The 17,282-nt window shown below is 30.6% G+C and overlaps 1 non-coding gene across 1 annotated transcript; it reads left to right on the top strand.

Moving 5' to 3' along the window:
• The first annotated feature begins 12,229 nt into the window (after positions 1–12,229).
• Positions 12,230–12,336, top strand: LOC149518465 (small nucleolar RNA R71). The gene has a single exon (XR_016343420.1). It is a non-coding gene; the product is annotated as a small nucleolar RNA R71 (small nucleolar RNA).
• The last annotated feature ends 4,946 nt before the right edge of the window (positions 12,337–17,282 follow it).

Here is a 17,282-nt window from a genome sequence, read left to right as displayed (position 1 = left end):
GATGCCTTAATCACCTTTACTTTTGAAGTTGCTACCTTAGCTATAAAATTTGATTCTTTAGGAACGAACTCTACACACAACCATGTTCAAGCCATACAAAGTCCTTTTGCCTTGTTTGATATTTGTAGAGGGAGCCATTTTCAAGATAGGTGTCATATTAGAGTTGAATCTATACAATTTGTTGCTCAACAAGAGCAACAATTTAACCCATACTCAAACACCTATAAATAAGGTTGGAAACACCATCCAAACTTTTCTTAAGTTAGTAACTAGGGGTAAGCATCCACTTACCATTCTAGACCCATACACCCTTCTAGTTTCCAACAACCACAACAACCCCAATATCATTCACTTCCTTCACTTTAAAAAAAAAAAAAACCTTTTCATGGAAGCGATGTTTACCCAAATCCAACAAAACCAAGCAGCCTTCATAAAAAACCTTAAGGTTTAAATGGGTCAATTAGTGAATGCCTTTAATAATTGCCTTTCAGGAACATTTCCTACTGCTACTGAGTCAAACCCTAGAAAAGAAGGGAAGAAGAATTATAAGTTTATAACCTTTACGAGTGGGAAGTCCTTGATGATAAGCCTATTAAACCCATACCTAAAGTAACCTTCAAAGAGCCATTGGTGGAACTTATGGGTGAAAAAGAAGATGAAAAGGAAAAGAAAGGAAATGGAGTTGAAAAACCATTAAAAGAGCAAGTCCTTTTTAAATGTTCATCTAAGACAAAAGTTAAGGTATTTCAGCCACCTATTCCGTTCTCTCAAAGGTTTTATAACCAGAAAAGGACTAGCAATTTGCTAAATTTGTTGAATTTTTTAAGAGTATCCAAATCACAATTCCTTTTGCTAATGCCATTAAGCAAATGCCAAACTATGCAAAGTTCATGAAAGACATCATCTCAAAGAAAAGAAAGTTAGAGCTTTGTGACATCGTTACACTTACTGAAGAATGTAGTGCAATTTTACAAAAACGTTTACCTCTTAAACTTAAAGATCCATAGAGTTTTACTATTTCTTGCACTATTGGTAATCTTTTCTTTGATAAAGATTTGTGTGATCTTGGTGTAAGTATTAACTTGATGCCTTTATTTATTTTTTATGAGATTTGGACTTAGAAAGACAAAGCCTACTTTGGTCACTCTTATTGATGTATCTTTTAAACACCCAAAATGTGTTATTGAAGATGTGCTAGTGAAAGTGGACAAATTATTTTCCTAGCCAATTTCTTGGTGTTGGATATGTTGGAGGATAATAAAGTTCTAATCATTGAGGGTAGATCGTTTTTAGCTACTAGAAAGGCATTATTCATATTCAAAAAGGTGAACTCACCATAAGGGTTGAAGATCAATAGGTGACGTTCAATATGTTTAAAGCAATCAAATACCCTAGTAGTGTTAATGATTGTTTAAAAGTTAGTGAGTTGAATGAGATAGTGTAAGAAAAATTTGGGGAAGAAAACATTACTGTAGAGAAAGTAGGACTAATTAAATAATGTTTTTATGTACTAGATGTTAGGATGGTGAGAGATGTACTTACAGAGGGAACAAACAATTATGGAATGTTGGAGCCATTAAAATCATTTAATAGTCTTATGTCACCAGCCACCCACATTAGAACTCAAACCACTACCTTACCATCTTAGGTATGCATTTTTTATGGAGTCTTCTACCTTACCTATTATAGTTTTGGCTACCTTAGATGATGTGCAAGAGGATAAATTATTTGATGTGCTTAAAGAACATAAAAAAGGAATTATAGCCAATATTAAGGGGATAAGCCCTTTTGTGTACATGCATAAGATTCTACCTAAAGACAATTACAAGGCTACCATTAAACATCAAAGGCACCTAAATCTAGCCATGGAAGAAGTTGTAAACAAAGAAATCATCAAGTGGTTAGATGTAAGCATTATTTATCCAATTTATGATAGTTATTTGGTTAGTCCTATTCAATGTAATCTGAAAAATAGGGAATGATTATGGTGACTAATGATCATAATGAACTCATCCTAACAAGAGTGGTCACTAGTTGGAGAGTGTGCACAGGCTATAGAAAGCTTAATAAAGCAACTAGGAAAGATCACTTTTCACTTTCCTTTATTGATCAAATGCTTGATAGATTGGCTGGCCATGAGTTTTATTGTTTTTTGAATAGTTATTGTGATTATAATCAAATAGCCGTTGCACCTAAAGATCAAGAAAAGACTACTTTCATATGCTCTTATAAGACTTTCTCTTTCAAAAACATGCCATTCGGCCTATGCAATGCATTTGCCACTTTTCAAATATGCATGATAGCTATATTTTCTAAATGGTGAAAGACTTTTAAAGGTATTTATTAATGATATTTTTGTTTTTGATGATTCTTTTGATTTATGGTTAAGCCATCTTGCTAAAGTGTTGAAAAAATGTAAAGAAACCAACCTAGTACTCAATTGGGAATGATGTCACTTTTTGGTGAAATAAGGTGTAGTACTAGGTCATAAGGTCTCTTCTAAGGGGATTGAAGTTGCTAAAGCCAAGATTGAGGTAAGAAGTTGCCATTTCCAAATTTAATTAAGTGTATAAGGAGTTTTCTTGGCCTTGCTAGTTTTTATAGAAGATTTATTAAAGACTTCCCTAAGATCTCCAAGTTGCTATGCAACTTGTTAGAGAAGTATGTAAAGTCTAAATTTGATGATGCATGCTTAAATACTTTCCAAACTTCGAAAGAAAGATAGGTGACTACCTCAATCATTGCATCCCTTGATTGGAGTTTACCTTTTAAATTGATATGTGATGCAAGTGATTATGTGATGGGGACTATTTTGGGAAAAATGAAGGACAAGATTTTTAATCCTATTTATTATGCTAGTAAAACCTTAAATGAAGCACAGCTAAATTATGCCATAACCAAAAATGAGTTACTTTCCATTGTCTTTGCTTTTGAAAAGTTTCGTTCATATTTGATTGGCACCAAAGCAGTGGTGTACACTGACCATTTAGCCATCAAGTACCTTATTGCCAAGAAAGATGCCAAGCCAAGGTTGATTAGATAGGTTTTTCCTCTACAAGAGTTTGATTTAGAGAATAGAGACAAGAAAGTAACTAAAAATCAAGTGGCCAACCATTTTCCTAGGTTGAAAAAGGAAGCTTTACAAAGTGAGATGATCCATAAGTCTTTCTTAGATAAGCAACTCTTCACCTTCAAAAGTTTACCATGGTATACAAATTTTGTTAATTACATAGTAGGTAATCTTCTTCCTATTGATTTTACTTTCAAAAAAGAAATAAATTTCTTAATGATGTTAAATATTATGTATGGGATGACTTTTTCTTGTTTAGGCAACATAAAGACCAAGTTTTAAGGTGTCTTCTTATAGAAGAAGTAGAAGACATTCTAAAGCATTGCCACTTATCTAATTATGGTGGACATTGTGAAGGTGCAAGAATGGAGGATAAGTTGCAACAATCTAGTTTGTATTGGCCAAGTCCTTTTAAAGATGCTCATGAGTTTGTTTTCTAGACATGATAGGTGTTAAAGAGCTAGAAATCTCTTAAGAAGACATAAGATGCCTCTCACTAATATTCCTGAAATGGAAATTTTTTATGTGTGGGGGATTGACTTCATGGTTCTTTTTGTTTCTCCCTATGGCATCCTAGACATCTTATTAGCAATAAGGTATGTGTCCAAATAGGTGGAAGCAATTTCTTTTCCTTCCAATGATGCTAGGGTGGTTTTCAGATATCTAAAAAAAAACATCTTCACAAGATTTGGCACACCAAGGGCAATCATAAGTGATGAAGGATCCCACTTTTGCAAGAAGATTTTTGAAGCTCGACTTGGGGTAAATCATAGGATAGCCACTACATATCATCCTCAAACAAGTGGCCAGTCTGAAGTGTCTAATAAGGAAATAAAGAGAATTCTTAAGAGGATCATAAATACTTCTTGGAAAGATTGGTCAATTCAGCTTGATGACTCTTTATGGGCATATTACACTACATTACCCCTTTAGGTATGTCTCCAAAACAATTGGTTTATAGGAAAACATGTTATCTTCCTATGGAATTAGAAGGTATATTAGGTAGTCAAGAACTTAAACTTTGATGCAAAAGCTATTACTAAGGAAAGATTGCTTCAATTAAATGAGCTAGATGAGTTTAGACTCCATACTTATGAAAGTGCCAAGTTATTTAAAAAAAAAAAAACCAAGAAGTGGCATGATAAGAAAAATATGGAGAAACACTTTGAGTCTGGTGTTGCTTGACAATCACAAGTGTATGGGCCTTACAAGTAATATAGATAAGAAGTTTCGAGTATTGCCTTTATGGCATATCTAGTCAAACTGAAAATTTTTGTTTTTCTAATTAACCTCATGGAATTAAAAAATAAAATTACCAAATATTTAAAAGCCTAATTACTACAAATTATGAAAAGTGAACTTAAACTAAAAAGTAAGCTTACTTAAAATAGAAAGTACCAAACAAGGAAAATTGTTAAAAATAGTAAGTTTCTAAAAATAGCAAATCTAAATCAGAAATTAACCCTAATCATATTTACCCTAATTTATAACTAAATACACCTAAGCTAAATTGCATGGATAAAAATTAATTGAATCATAAAAACATGAATTAAAACTAAACCTACAAGCTAAACAAGTCAGCAACAATAAGGCAAAAATTACAAAAGACATGAAGTAAAACTCAAACATGATTCAAATTGAAAATTAAACACTAAAACAATGAAATTAAAGGTTGGAATTTAAATTAAACATGCAATTAACATACTGAAACAAAACCTAAATAATTACATGACTTAGTAACTTTAAATACTAAAGAAACATGCATGAGATGAGTGAACATAAAAACAACTTGCACTTGCCTTAAATAGGCTTGAAATGGAGCAATTGACCTATAGGAACTAGACCACAAAAGCAAACAGAAATGGATGCAATCTACATGCAAAAACCAGACTAAAAATATGCAAATGAATGCTATTAATGACCTAATATGATGAGAAAATATGAACTAACCAAAAAGAACTATAAAAACTAGGTTTAGTACTTTAAAATGAACTTGAAAACAAACCCAAAAGGTATAGGTGAGCATTTTCTAAAAACAACTAGAATTTACACAAAATAGTAGACAAGTTTGGTAAAGAAATCCAACTTAATCTAATGTCCTAATGAGGTGAATGCTAGCAAAACTAAAAATTCCTACATGCAATGCGAAAACCATGAGCATAGCATCAAAATAGACTTAAAGATGGACAAAATATGTAGGAAACTCAAACCAAAAACCAAACATAAAGTGAAGAAAAACTAATTGAAAAAATACATGAGGAATGGAAGGAAAAATGCATGAAATTAAAGTCCTATGTTTAAGACATTTAATCAACATGCAATAAACACCTAAGCATGATTTAATAATGATTCAGGTAAGCTACAAGTGCATAGGCCATATAAGTAACAATAGAGACTATAAAAGTCTAGATGTCAATCCCATAAGGATTATTTAAAGAGATTCTTAGCTTAAGTACCTTTTATCCCCATGCCCTATCTAAAGTTAGTTTGATCAATCATTATCTATAAAAATGAAGCTAACTAGGAAAATGAAATCAAACAAAGCACAAAATATATTTTTAACAAAAAGCAAACTACGAACATGTAAAATGAGTAATGTAACAAATTCAACAAAATTAGTGACAATTTAATTGAATAAAATTTAACATGGTTTAAAATGTTACTCTAATCTACTAATAAAAAATAATAAGAAAAATCAACATAACAAAAAAAATAGTAACTTAAATAAAAAATCAAAACAACTTCCTATAAGCAAATGTAATTAACTTCATTTAACTACTAACTTCCAAGTAAATAACTTACTAAAAACTTTTTTTAAAAAATGAATCAAGCAAACTAAAAATAAGTAATTTGAAATTGAAAACAAAATTGAAATGAAGTGAAAAACAACTTTAACTGAAAATCCAAAAGAAAAAAAATAAAACCAAACAAGTTGCAAAACTATAACTTCAACAAGAATTTTACAATCAACGTGCTACAAAATTTGATAAAGTTGAGTTGTAAATTGAAAGGTCAGTAAATAAACTTAGCTTGAAACAACATGAAAGTGCACGTTATTAAAGAAAATCACAAAATCTAATCTAGAAACATGAAAACCAAAGTTGACTTTGAAATCTAGTTACTATCGATTATTAGCTTGAAACATAGATCTAGAGTTCTAATTGAGGTTTTAAATGAAACTGAGCTACAACAACATATATCTATGAGTTAACTAGATAAACGAAGAAGAAAATTGCATGAATGAATGGAAAAATCAACTTAAGGAACTCAAATTCCAAACTAGTGCAGATTTTAGAAAAGCAATACATAGTCAACAAAAATTAACCAAATAGCACTTAAAAGCATGAAATAAATTATACAAATCAAGCTAAGCAAGGTAACTAATAGAGCTAATGATCCAAAGAGAAGAATAATGCAAAGCAATTACCAAAGTGGAGAGAAGATCCACACTAAAACTGATTTTCATGTTTGGTATGCATCTATCACCTACATCCATGCTTGACTTCCAACCTTGATCTAAATCAATGTGCTCGAAGTTTAAATCTGGAATTCAACTATGTTGTAGCTCTATAACTTAGGAAACTATGAAAAAAGCTTGAGGAAAAACAATGAAGATTTGATAGAGATATGAACTAAAACCACAGATAGGTCAAAGTTGATAGATTCAAAAATAGTTTTGCATATCAATGAGAAATCAGTAGATTTGAGCCAGAAACGAATGTAAATAGAAATTTTATTGAAAGATTCTAAAAGAACACTAAAGAAACTTAAGAAACTATAAATTTACAATGAAATTCAAAGGGAAAATGTTAGGAATAGAGTGTTTAGAAACTAAGAAAATGTAAAGTGCAAAAAAGAAAATGTAATAAAATAAAGGAACAAAAATTTAAATCCTAAACTAACTCTCTTCTTATGGCCGGTCCTCTCCCCCTATTTATAGGTAGAGGGGAGGAACTTAAGGTCCTAAAAAGTATTTAGAATGATCTTTAGTTGTTGAGCTTCTAGAGCCTTTGTGCTAGTGCACTAGTTGTGTTTGTTTGGTGCCCAGTTTCATCAATAATTTTGCTGGCTAAATTCACATGCAATTGATGAATCAATAAGTCAAAATAATGGCCAATCAAAGCCTCCTAAAGTGCCACATAAGCTCCTAGCTTTGGTGCTCTTGAACCCAGCTGATTATGCCTTGAACTTTTGGTGTTCAATTTAGCTTACTCTCCTATGCACTTTCATGCTCTATGTTATTCTTGCATTTTTCATTTCAATTTTTTTCTTTTTTTTTTTTGAAAAACTTTTAAATGCTTTATGAACATATTTATCTTATGCATTACTAAAAAAAATAACTATGAAAATAATACTAAAAGAATTATGCTAGAAAAATCAAGAAAACTCCCTAAATGTCAATGTAGCATATTGACACTGATTTAGGCCATTTGCACAAATTGCACAAAAAAAATCCTTCAAATTGTATAAAAATGTCCAAAATTCCTTAATTCCATTATTTATACCTACACATGAGATAATGTTCATTTAGGAGTAATTTTGCCAAAAATCCTAAGGAACAAGCCAAAATATAAGTCAAATTCCACTAAAAATAAACATGAAAAAGTTAAAATTTTAATGCAATCAAACCCCGAAACTTAAGCTTTTGCTTGTCCATAAGCAAAATAAGAATGAGCAAGAATCATACTATACTCTCAATGTTTCATTCAACATGATTGCCTTATGGATTGATTAATGGATATAACTAAAACAAAATCATGAATAAGTACTAGTATATGAGGATCTACCTAGGCTAAGATTTTTCCTAACTATGGTTCCACAAGCAAGCAACACTTCTCACATATCCTTGCATGAAATCTAGTAATGTTATGCAAAACATGAAACTTTAATAACAAGGATCAATAAAGAATGCTCATGTTCAATAAGTTTGCTTATCACATCTCTCTCCACTAATGTAGATAAACACATGACCAAGGATGATTTAGGACTTTATTAAGCTTATAATGTAAGGTTAGGGTCAAGGTATGAAAAGTCATTTAGGCTTAAGTACCCTAACAATGCATCACATATCTAGGATCATCCATAATTAAGCTTTCAAGGTAAGAAAGGTAAGCTTGAATTAAGAATCACCCCTCAAACTTTGTTTGTGCCCATTTTTGTTTCTTTTCTTCTTTTCTTTGCTTTTTCACCCCATTATTGTTTTTGTTTTTGTTTTTTTTTTCACAACTTTTTTATTTTTTTTCTTTTGCAAGCTAGCTTGATTTTTTTCTCTTCTTTTCAGGTTTTTTTTTTCAAATTTACCATTCTTTTCTAAGCTTCATCCATCCTTCCTAATAATGCATAACTCACAAATGGTGCATGAATGTCCTAATGCATATAAAGCAAGGGACCAAAAAGATAGGAAATATTAATAAAAAGGCTATAGGTTTATAATGTGCTTTCAAAACAAAGAAAAGGATATTAAAAGGCTCAATGGGGTGACTATGAAAAAATTATATCAAGGATGGCTTGAGAGGCTCAAACAATCTAAAGATGGCCTATATCATTTCCCTAATCACGTGTCATCTAATATTTCACCTAGAGAAGTGATCAAAACAAATTCTAAAATCATGAAACACAACTCTAAAGATCAATGCAAAAACAATCTCATGCTCACATAATCACTCACTAGATTAAAAATGCAATTCAATGTTTAAAAGCATCAACTCGCAATTGAATACCATATTCAAGAATTCACTAAACTTAAGGGTCCGTTTGTTTTGTAGAAAATGACTTTTGGAAAATGATTTTTGGAAAATGTTTATATTTTCTTATTTGAAAGAGATTTTTTGTCATTTGGATGAGTTAATGAAAAATATTTTATGTTGATTGGTTGTTTTTCGAAAAATCTATTTTTTAAAATAATATTAATATAACTATTAAAATATTCAAAATTATTTATTATTAAAATATATTAAAATTATTTGTTATTAAAATTATTAATATTAAAAGATAATTATATTTTAATAATAATATTTAATATTAAAATATTATGTTCATATAAAAAACACTTAAAATAAAACTATTTCTTATTCTTTATATTATTTATTAATATATTATATTAATAGTATATTATTTATTAAGAATATCTTATTTATTAATATATTATAATATTTTTTATAAAATATATTATAATATTATTTATAACTAAAATTATGCTCAAAAGTATTGATAAATAGTTTTAATTATAGAAAACTTTTTTTTCAAAAATGTCTTCTCTTTTTAAAATCCATTGGACAATTTCTAAAAAAATGGCCTTATTTTCCATTAATCAGGAAGTCATTTTCCATTGACCAGCTAGTTTTCCACCAAACAAATACCTGAAAATGCGAAAATCATTTTCTGAAAGTCATTTTTTTACGAAATAAATGAAGCTTAAGTATCATCTCATATTTCACACATATTCAATCTTTTTCTAAAGCTATATTCATTTTCAATCTCTACCTATCATTGGCTTCATGAAGGACTAATAAAAGAAAGCATAATAAGCTACCATATGTTATGCTAAATTTTAATGCAAAAATCAAGGAAATTTTGAATAATTTTTCAAATTTTGAGCAATTTTCCCACCCCCCTAAACTTAGCCAACACATTGTCTTCAATGTGTAAGCATCAAGTAATAAAGCATGAAAGAGAGGAACAAGGAAACTCCTCTATCATTATGGGGGTTGGTGGCTAAATCTTCCATGAAAGCTTTAGCCGAAAATAGTGTATCCATTTCAATCTCTTATTCAACCTACAAAACAAAGAAACTACATTAATATGTGCAAAGAAAAGTATAATAGAAAGAAAAGAAATGAACACATGAACAAGTTTGACAACCTAATTGAATGAACAAAAATGACAACTATGTACAAATGAGAAAATCGAATGTGTAAACGAAACAATCATACAAACACATATGTACACGAGCATGCATAAAAAGAAATAGCAAGAAAAATCAAACTTGGGTTGCCTCCCAAGAAGCACTTTATTTAAAGTCAAAAGCTAGACTGTCAAAATAAGCTCAACCTTATAGTTTCATAGTAATCACTCCATACTTAATTCCTGAATCCAACCATTCCAAGACCTTTCTCTTTACCATATCATCACAAATATGGTCTAATGGTGGATTATGTGGGAAAGTAGGAGTAGCAATAAACTTCTCAAGAAAACCCTCAACCTTACACCTAAAAGGACTATGGTAAGTGGGCTTTGATTTTTGTATCTGGTCAACTGGTTTATCATCAACATGAAACATATCATATCCTTTTTGTATCATATCCACACCTTTCCTTCTAAAATGATTATGATAGATAGATTAAATTAAAAGTGCTCAAAGATCGATAAGTAAACTAACAATGATGTCCCCTTTAATAAAAACTAAACCATCACCCCTAAACTTAGAAAGACTTTAGTAAGCACCATCAAAATGGAATGTCTCATAATCTAATGAATCTAGATTTGAAGGTCTAATGACTCTAAAGTGAGTATTAGGATTAATTAAACACTTGCCACTAGAAAGTGGTGTAAATTGAAAAGTAGATGCTATCACTATCTCACCATCATATTAACTCAAATCCATGTCTTTTACATCCTTGACTACTGAGGAGTCTTCATAATGCAAAATAGGGTGCTCTAGGTATAAAACATCATGAATCACATCACTAAATACCTCTACCTTTGAACACTTATCAATATCATCAAGCAATGGTAAAGCTTTAAAAACATGAAAAGTGACATTTTTTATCCTAAACTCGCATTGTCAATTCCCTTTTTTGGACATCAAAGTTTTAGTTGTGACTAAAAAGGGTCTTCTTAGAATAATTAGGATCTCATTATCCACCTCCATAGCTAGAACCATAAAATCAACAAGTAAAATGAATTTTTTTACCCTAACCAAGACATCTTCCACAATCCCTCTAAGGTATTTCAATGATCAATCGACCAACTACAAAGTAACTAAGGTGGGTTTAGCCTTTTTTATGCCTAATCTTAAAAAAATGGACTAAGGCATAAGTTAATGCTAGCAGGTCACACAAGGCTCTATCAAAGGATATATGACTTCCCGTATATGGAATTATAAAACTACTAAGATTTTTAAGCTTCATAGGTAGTTCACTCTAAATCATAGATGTGAGCTCACTGGTAAGTGTAACTATTTTTTAATCCTCCAATCTCTTATTCCGAGAAATAATGTCCTTTATGAATTTTGCATAGGTTGGCATTTACTCAAGTGTATCTACAAATGGGATATTAATGTGTAGCTTCTTAAACACTTTAAGAAATTTAAAAAATTGCTTATCTTCTTTTTACTTTTTAAACTTCTAAAGGAAAGGAATATAAGGTCTAAATGGCTCAACTTTAGGAGGAGTGGGCCTAGATAAACTTAGTAAAGCACTAGAGGATGGTGTTTGTGGTAACTAGGTAATAATAAATACTACACCTTCATCCTTTTTCTTACTCATCTCTATATCATGAACTAGGTCTCTATTAGGCTCACCCTCATCAGACTCCTCATTTGCCACATCCTAAGAACCTATCGGGCCCTGGCTTCTAGCTAACTACGTCTCACTCCTAAGTGTGATTACCTTACAATGTTCCTTCCCCTCTTTTCTAGGGTTGACCTTTGTGTTACTTGATAAGGTGCCCTATGGTTGGGTACTACGGAGGGTCACTAATTAACCAATCTTAGTTTCTAAGTTCTTTATAGATGCAGACTGGTTTTGAAACATAGTAGTCTAGTTCTAAAACATGGTGTTCGAGGTCTGTATGAATGAGATTTAAGTTCTAATAATGATACCTAAGAGATCCTCAACTAAAGATTCTTTCTCAAGGGTTGGCATAGATGAATGTAGAGGTGTGTAGTGTTTGGGTGTTGCTACTACTATATGATTGGTACTAAAAACTATTCTAGGATTAAGTGCTATAAGCTTACTAACCTCGTACACCTTTAAAACTATTCTAGGATGCTATCTCTCATTTAACCACTAACAATTATTAGTTGCCATATCTTGAATAAGCTCATAAGTTATGTAAGAAGTCTTACTCATTAAAGAACCTCCTGATGCAGCATTTAAAAGTGTCATAGTGTAAGGCATTAGCCTATTATAAACAATCCAGATCTTCAGCCATTTCGATATTCCATGGTGAAGACACCACCCTAAGAGCTCCTTGTATCTTTCCCATGCTTTATACAAGGTCTTTGAGTCATGTGGGGCAAATGTAGTGATCTCACTCCAAAGCTTAACCATCTTTGCCAAAGGAAAAAATTTAGCCATGCAATTCGACACTAAATCATCCTAAATGATGATGGAATATGGTGGCATCAAAGTTAATCAAATCTTGGCTCTATCTCTAAGGGAAAATAGAAACAATATAAGTTTAATGGCATCCTCAGTAACACCATTCTATTTGAACATATCATAAATCTCTAAGAAATCTCATAGATAAACATTTGGATCCTCACTCGAATGACCATTAAATTACACTGACTACTATATTATATGGATAATTGTAGATTTAATCATGGAATTATTGGCTTGAATTGCTAGCCTTTTAATATTAGGTTGAAAACCATGAAAATTGGGCATAGTAGAATCCTTAAGAGCTCTAGTATCTTACTCAACCATGGTGATGGTAGGATCGATTTATCTTTCCCTCCTAATCTTTCTACAAGTAGCCTCAAACTTAAGATTTAAAGGATCAATTAATGATTCCTAACTAAGTGCATACATGGGCTATAAAAACACTAGACCTAATGATCAACCTATAAATGGAAACCTAAGTATATATAGCTAAGGAACAAAAATAATCTACAAAAGGAAACAAGGATATATACAACTAAAACTGAAACAAGCCTAAGCTCTAGCCTTAGGTATGTGAAGTTGGTTTAGAAGAGTGTGGTGAAGATTGATATTAACCAATTTATAGAAGAGTAATGAAAAAGAACATCAAAACAACTATCTATAACCAAATGTAACTAACTTTATTTAACTACTAACTTCCAATTAAAGAACTTATTAAAAACTTCTTTGAAAAAATGAATCAAGCAGATTAAAAATTTGCACAAACATTGAGCAATTTCAAGTTCAAAACAGAATTGAAATGAAATGAAAAACAACTTTAATAAAAAAATCCAAGAGAATAAAAATAAAACCAAACAAATTGCAAAACTATAAATCCAACAAGAATTTTACAATCAATGTGCTACAAAATTGATGAAGTTGAGTTCTAAATTGAAAGTGCAATAAGTGAACTCAGCTAGAAACAACATGAAAGTGCACATTATTAAAGAAAATCACAAAATTTAATCTAGAAACATGAAAACCAAAGCTGACTTTGAAATATGGTAATTATTGATTATTAGCTTGAAACTTAGATCTAGAGTTTTATAAAAGGTATGAAATCAAACTGCTAGAAAAACATATATTTATGAGTTAACTACCTAAAGCAAAAAGAAAATTGCACAAATGAATGGAAAAATCAGCTCAAGGAACTCACATTTTGAACTAGTGTAGATTTTACAAAGTAGTACATATTTAACAAAAATTAACCAAATAGCACTTAAAAGATTGAAATAAATTGCACAAAATTACACTAAGCAAGGTAACTAATAGAAATAAAGATCCAAAGAAGAAAATAATGCAAACAAATTGCCAAAGTGGAGAGGAGATCCATGCCAACATTGATCTTCATGATTTGGCCTACACCTATCGCTTGCATCCATAAGTGACTTCCAACCTTAATTTAGATCAATGTGCTACGATTTTGAAGATGGAATTCTACTATGTTGTAGCTCTATGACTTAGGAAACCTGATAAAAAACTTGAGCAAAAATAATGAAGATTTGATAGAGCTATGAACCAAAAATCGCAAATAGGTCAAAGTAGATAGATTCAAAAACAATTTTGCATATCAATGAGAAATTAGAAGATTTCAGCTAGAAAATGAATGTAAATGGAAATTGTACTTAAAAATTATAAAAGAGCACTGAAAAACACGTATGAAACTATAAATTTACATTGAAATTCAAAGGGTAAATGCTGGAAATAAAGTGTTTGGTAACTAAGAAAATGTAAAGTCTAGAAAAGAAACTGCAGGAAAGTAAAGGAACAAAAATTTAAATCCTAACCTAACTTTCCTTTTATGGCCACCCTCTCCCCCTATTTATAGGCAGATGGAAGGAGCTTAAGGTCTTAAAAAATATCTAGAATGATCTTCAGTTGCTGGGCTTTTAGAGCTTTCTTGCTCTTTCTTGGTACATGGCTAGTGCACTGGTTATGTTTGTTTGGTGCCTAGATTCTTCAACAATTTTACAGGGTGAATTCATGTGCAATTGATGATTCAATGAGTCAAAATAATGGCCAATCAAAGCCTCCTAAAGTGCCTTGTAAGCTCCTAGCTTTACCACTCTTGAATTGAGTTGATTATGCCTTGCATTTTTGGTGTTCAATTCAATTTACTCTCTGATGCATTTCCATACACCATGTTATTCTTGTGTCTTTCATTTTGATTCTTTTTTTTTTTTTCTGCAAAAACATTTAGACACTTTATGAATATATTTATCCTACATTTTATTAAAAAAACTAACTATGAAAATAATACTAAAAAAATTATGCAAGAAAAGTCAAAAAAATTCTTTAAATATTAATGTAGCATATTGGCACTAGTTTAGGCCATTTCCACAAAATGCATAAAAAATTCCTCTAAATTGTATAAAAAAATCTAAAATTCCGCAATTCCATTAATTGTGCTTGCACATGAGATAAATGTGCATTTATGAGTAATTTTGCCAAAAATCCTAAGGAACAATCCTTCAAACTTAAATGTGCAATTTAAGTTTTTCAAGTTTATTTTCAATTTTCAAGGCAATTCAAGTTTCAGTTTTCAAGTTTAAGTTTAAGTTCTTGCTTTTTCAATTCAAACCAATTTAAGTTTATGCAATTTATTACTGTTTCTCTTTAATTTGATGTTTTCATGTTTTAATTAATGAATTTTAGTTTGGTTTCCAAGTTAATGCTTCGGTGTTGATTTAATTTGCTATTATCTAAGTTAATTAATATTAATTTGGTTACACTACATGTTCTTATTTTTAATTGGATTTGGTTAAGGTTTAATTAAGTTAATTTGTTTCAATTGTGTGCTACTTAGGTTATTTAGATTAGTTTTTGTTTTAATTCAATTCAAAGCATATATAATTTATCTTTATGTTGCTATTAGAGTGTTTTTGCATGATTATATATTAAGTTTGCTTTTGTATGATTAGGTTTTTATTATACATTGTTGCTTGCATTTAATTTAAGTAATCTTGCATACTTTGGGTTTAATTTCAAGTTCTTGCATCATTTAAGTTTTGGTTAGATTAATTTAAGTTGGTTGGATCTTAATTCATAAGTTATTTGTTGTTTGCATTAGTTTAGGTTTACTTTCATCTTAATTTATTGCTATTGCATGTTTCTAAGTTTAATTGCATTATTTAAGTTATGTTTTGATTAATTTACTTAGCAATTGCATTTTTCTTTTAACTTCTCCAAATATATGTAAGGTGAGACACTTCTTTACTTGATTCACTCTATTTACAATTCTGGTAGGAATGATTCTCTACTTTATATTACTTATTCCAATTCTGTGCACTTACAAATTCTAAATCAATAAACCCAACCATTTGCTTGCATAAGATCCTACTAGAAAAGGGCCATAAAGCAACAATTGAGCAAAAAAAGTGCTTAAACCTTGCCATGAAGGAAATTGTAAAAAAAGAAATCATCAAATGGTTAGATGCTCATATATTTACCCTATCTTCATAAACTCTTGGGTAAGTTTGGTGCAATGTGTATCAAAGAAAGAGGAATGATAGAGGTAGCCAATAATCACAATGAGCTTATTCCAACAAGAACCATCACCAGATGGAGAGTAGGCATGGATTTTAGAAAAACTTAATAAGGCTACACGAAAGGATCACTTCTCATTGCTATTCATGGATTAGATGCTTAATAATTTGGCCAAGCATGGATGTTATGGCCTATTTAATGGATATTCTGGCTACAACCAAATAGCCTTAGCACCATATCATCAACAAAAGACCACATTTATGTCTTTATATGGTACATTCACCTTCAAGAGAATGCCTTTTGTGTTATTCAATTCTCTGGCCACCTTTTAGCGATGCATGATGGCAATTTTCTTCGATATGGTGGAAGACATCTTGGACTTATTAATGGCTGATTTTTCAGTCTTTGGTAATAATTTTAACCTGTGTCTAACTAATTTGTCCAAGGTTCTACAAAAATGTAAGGAAACAAATTTGGTACTCAACTGGGAGTAGTGGCACTTCACGTTCCAAGAAGGAATCGTACTAGTGATTGAAGATTTTTGCAAGTGCGCAAATCGTTCGAGTAATAATAGTGACCTAAGTTAGTGTATCACTTCCATGAAAATCAGCTAAGAAGTTTAGGTTAAATACCTATTATTCCCACCTTCAATCTAAAGTTAATTCAATCCATTAAAGGAAACATTACTAAGCTAGTCTCAACAAGCATGTAAAGCGAAAGAAGAGAAATACATATAATAGGAAAACATGTACATTAAATGCAAGATAAGCATGCTTGAAAATTTAAGAAAACAATAGGTAAATTGTATTGAATTAATTCTAACATCATTAAAAGTAAATCTAAGCTATTAAACATAAATTAGGAAGCTAAAATAACAAGCAAACAACAAGTGAAAGGTTGAAACACGAAATTTGAACATAACCAAAATTAACTACCTTCTAACCACCATTAACTAACTGCCAAACTTCAAACAAAATGTTATGCTAATGCTACATGAAATTGATCCAAACAAATTCTTTGATGTAAAAATAGTAAGGAAACATGAAACAAAACACAATTGAATTGCAATTACTTAAAAAAAATCACAAAGAAAGGTTGAAAATAAACAAAATCAAACTAACTTCTAAATTTAGAAATGCAATTGATTTGAATTGATAACTTAGATTTACAATCCCATAATGCAAGTGAACAAAAATTAAGCTAAGAATTCTTAAATCTACAAGACCACTACAAGATTCAACAAAGAAATCAAAGAAAACAATGCATTAACAAGCTCAATGGGCTTCAACAAAAACTGAATGCAAAAAATAGAAAAGTAAAGTATTCAAGTGAAAATTAGCTAAACGGGCTTAGAAAACATT

The sequence above is a fragment of the Durio zibethinus genome, chromosome 6, assembly GCF_047325235.1.
Source record: "Durio zibethinus cultivar Kanyao isolate XHJ-2024 chromosome 6, ASM4732523v1, whole genome shotgun sequence".
Classification (NCBI taxonomy): domain Eukaryota; kingdom Viridiplantae; phylum Streptophyta; class Magnoliopsida; order Malvales; family Malvaceae; genus Durio; species Durio zibethinus.
The sequence above is the reverse complement of the archived record's forward strand: the minus strand, read 5'-3'. Positions and strand labels throughout refer to the sequence as shown.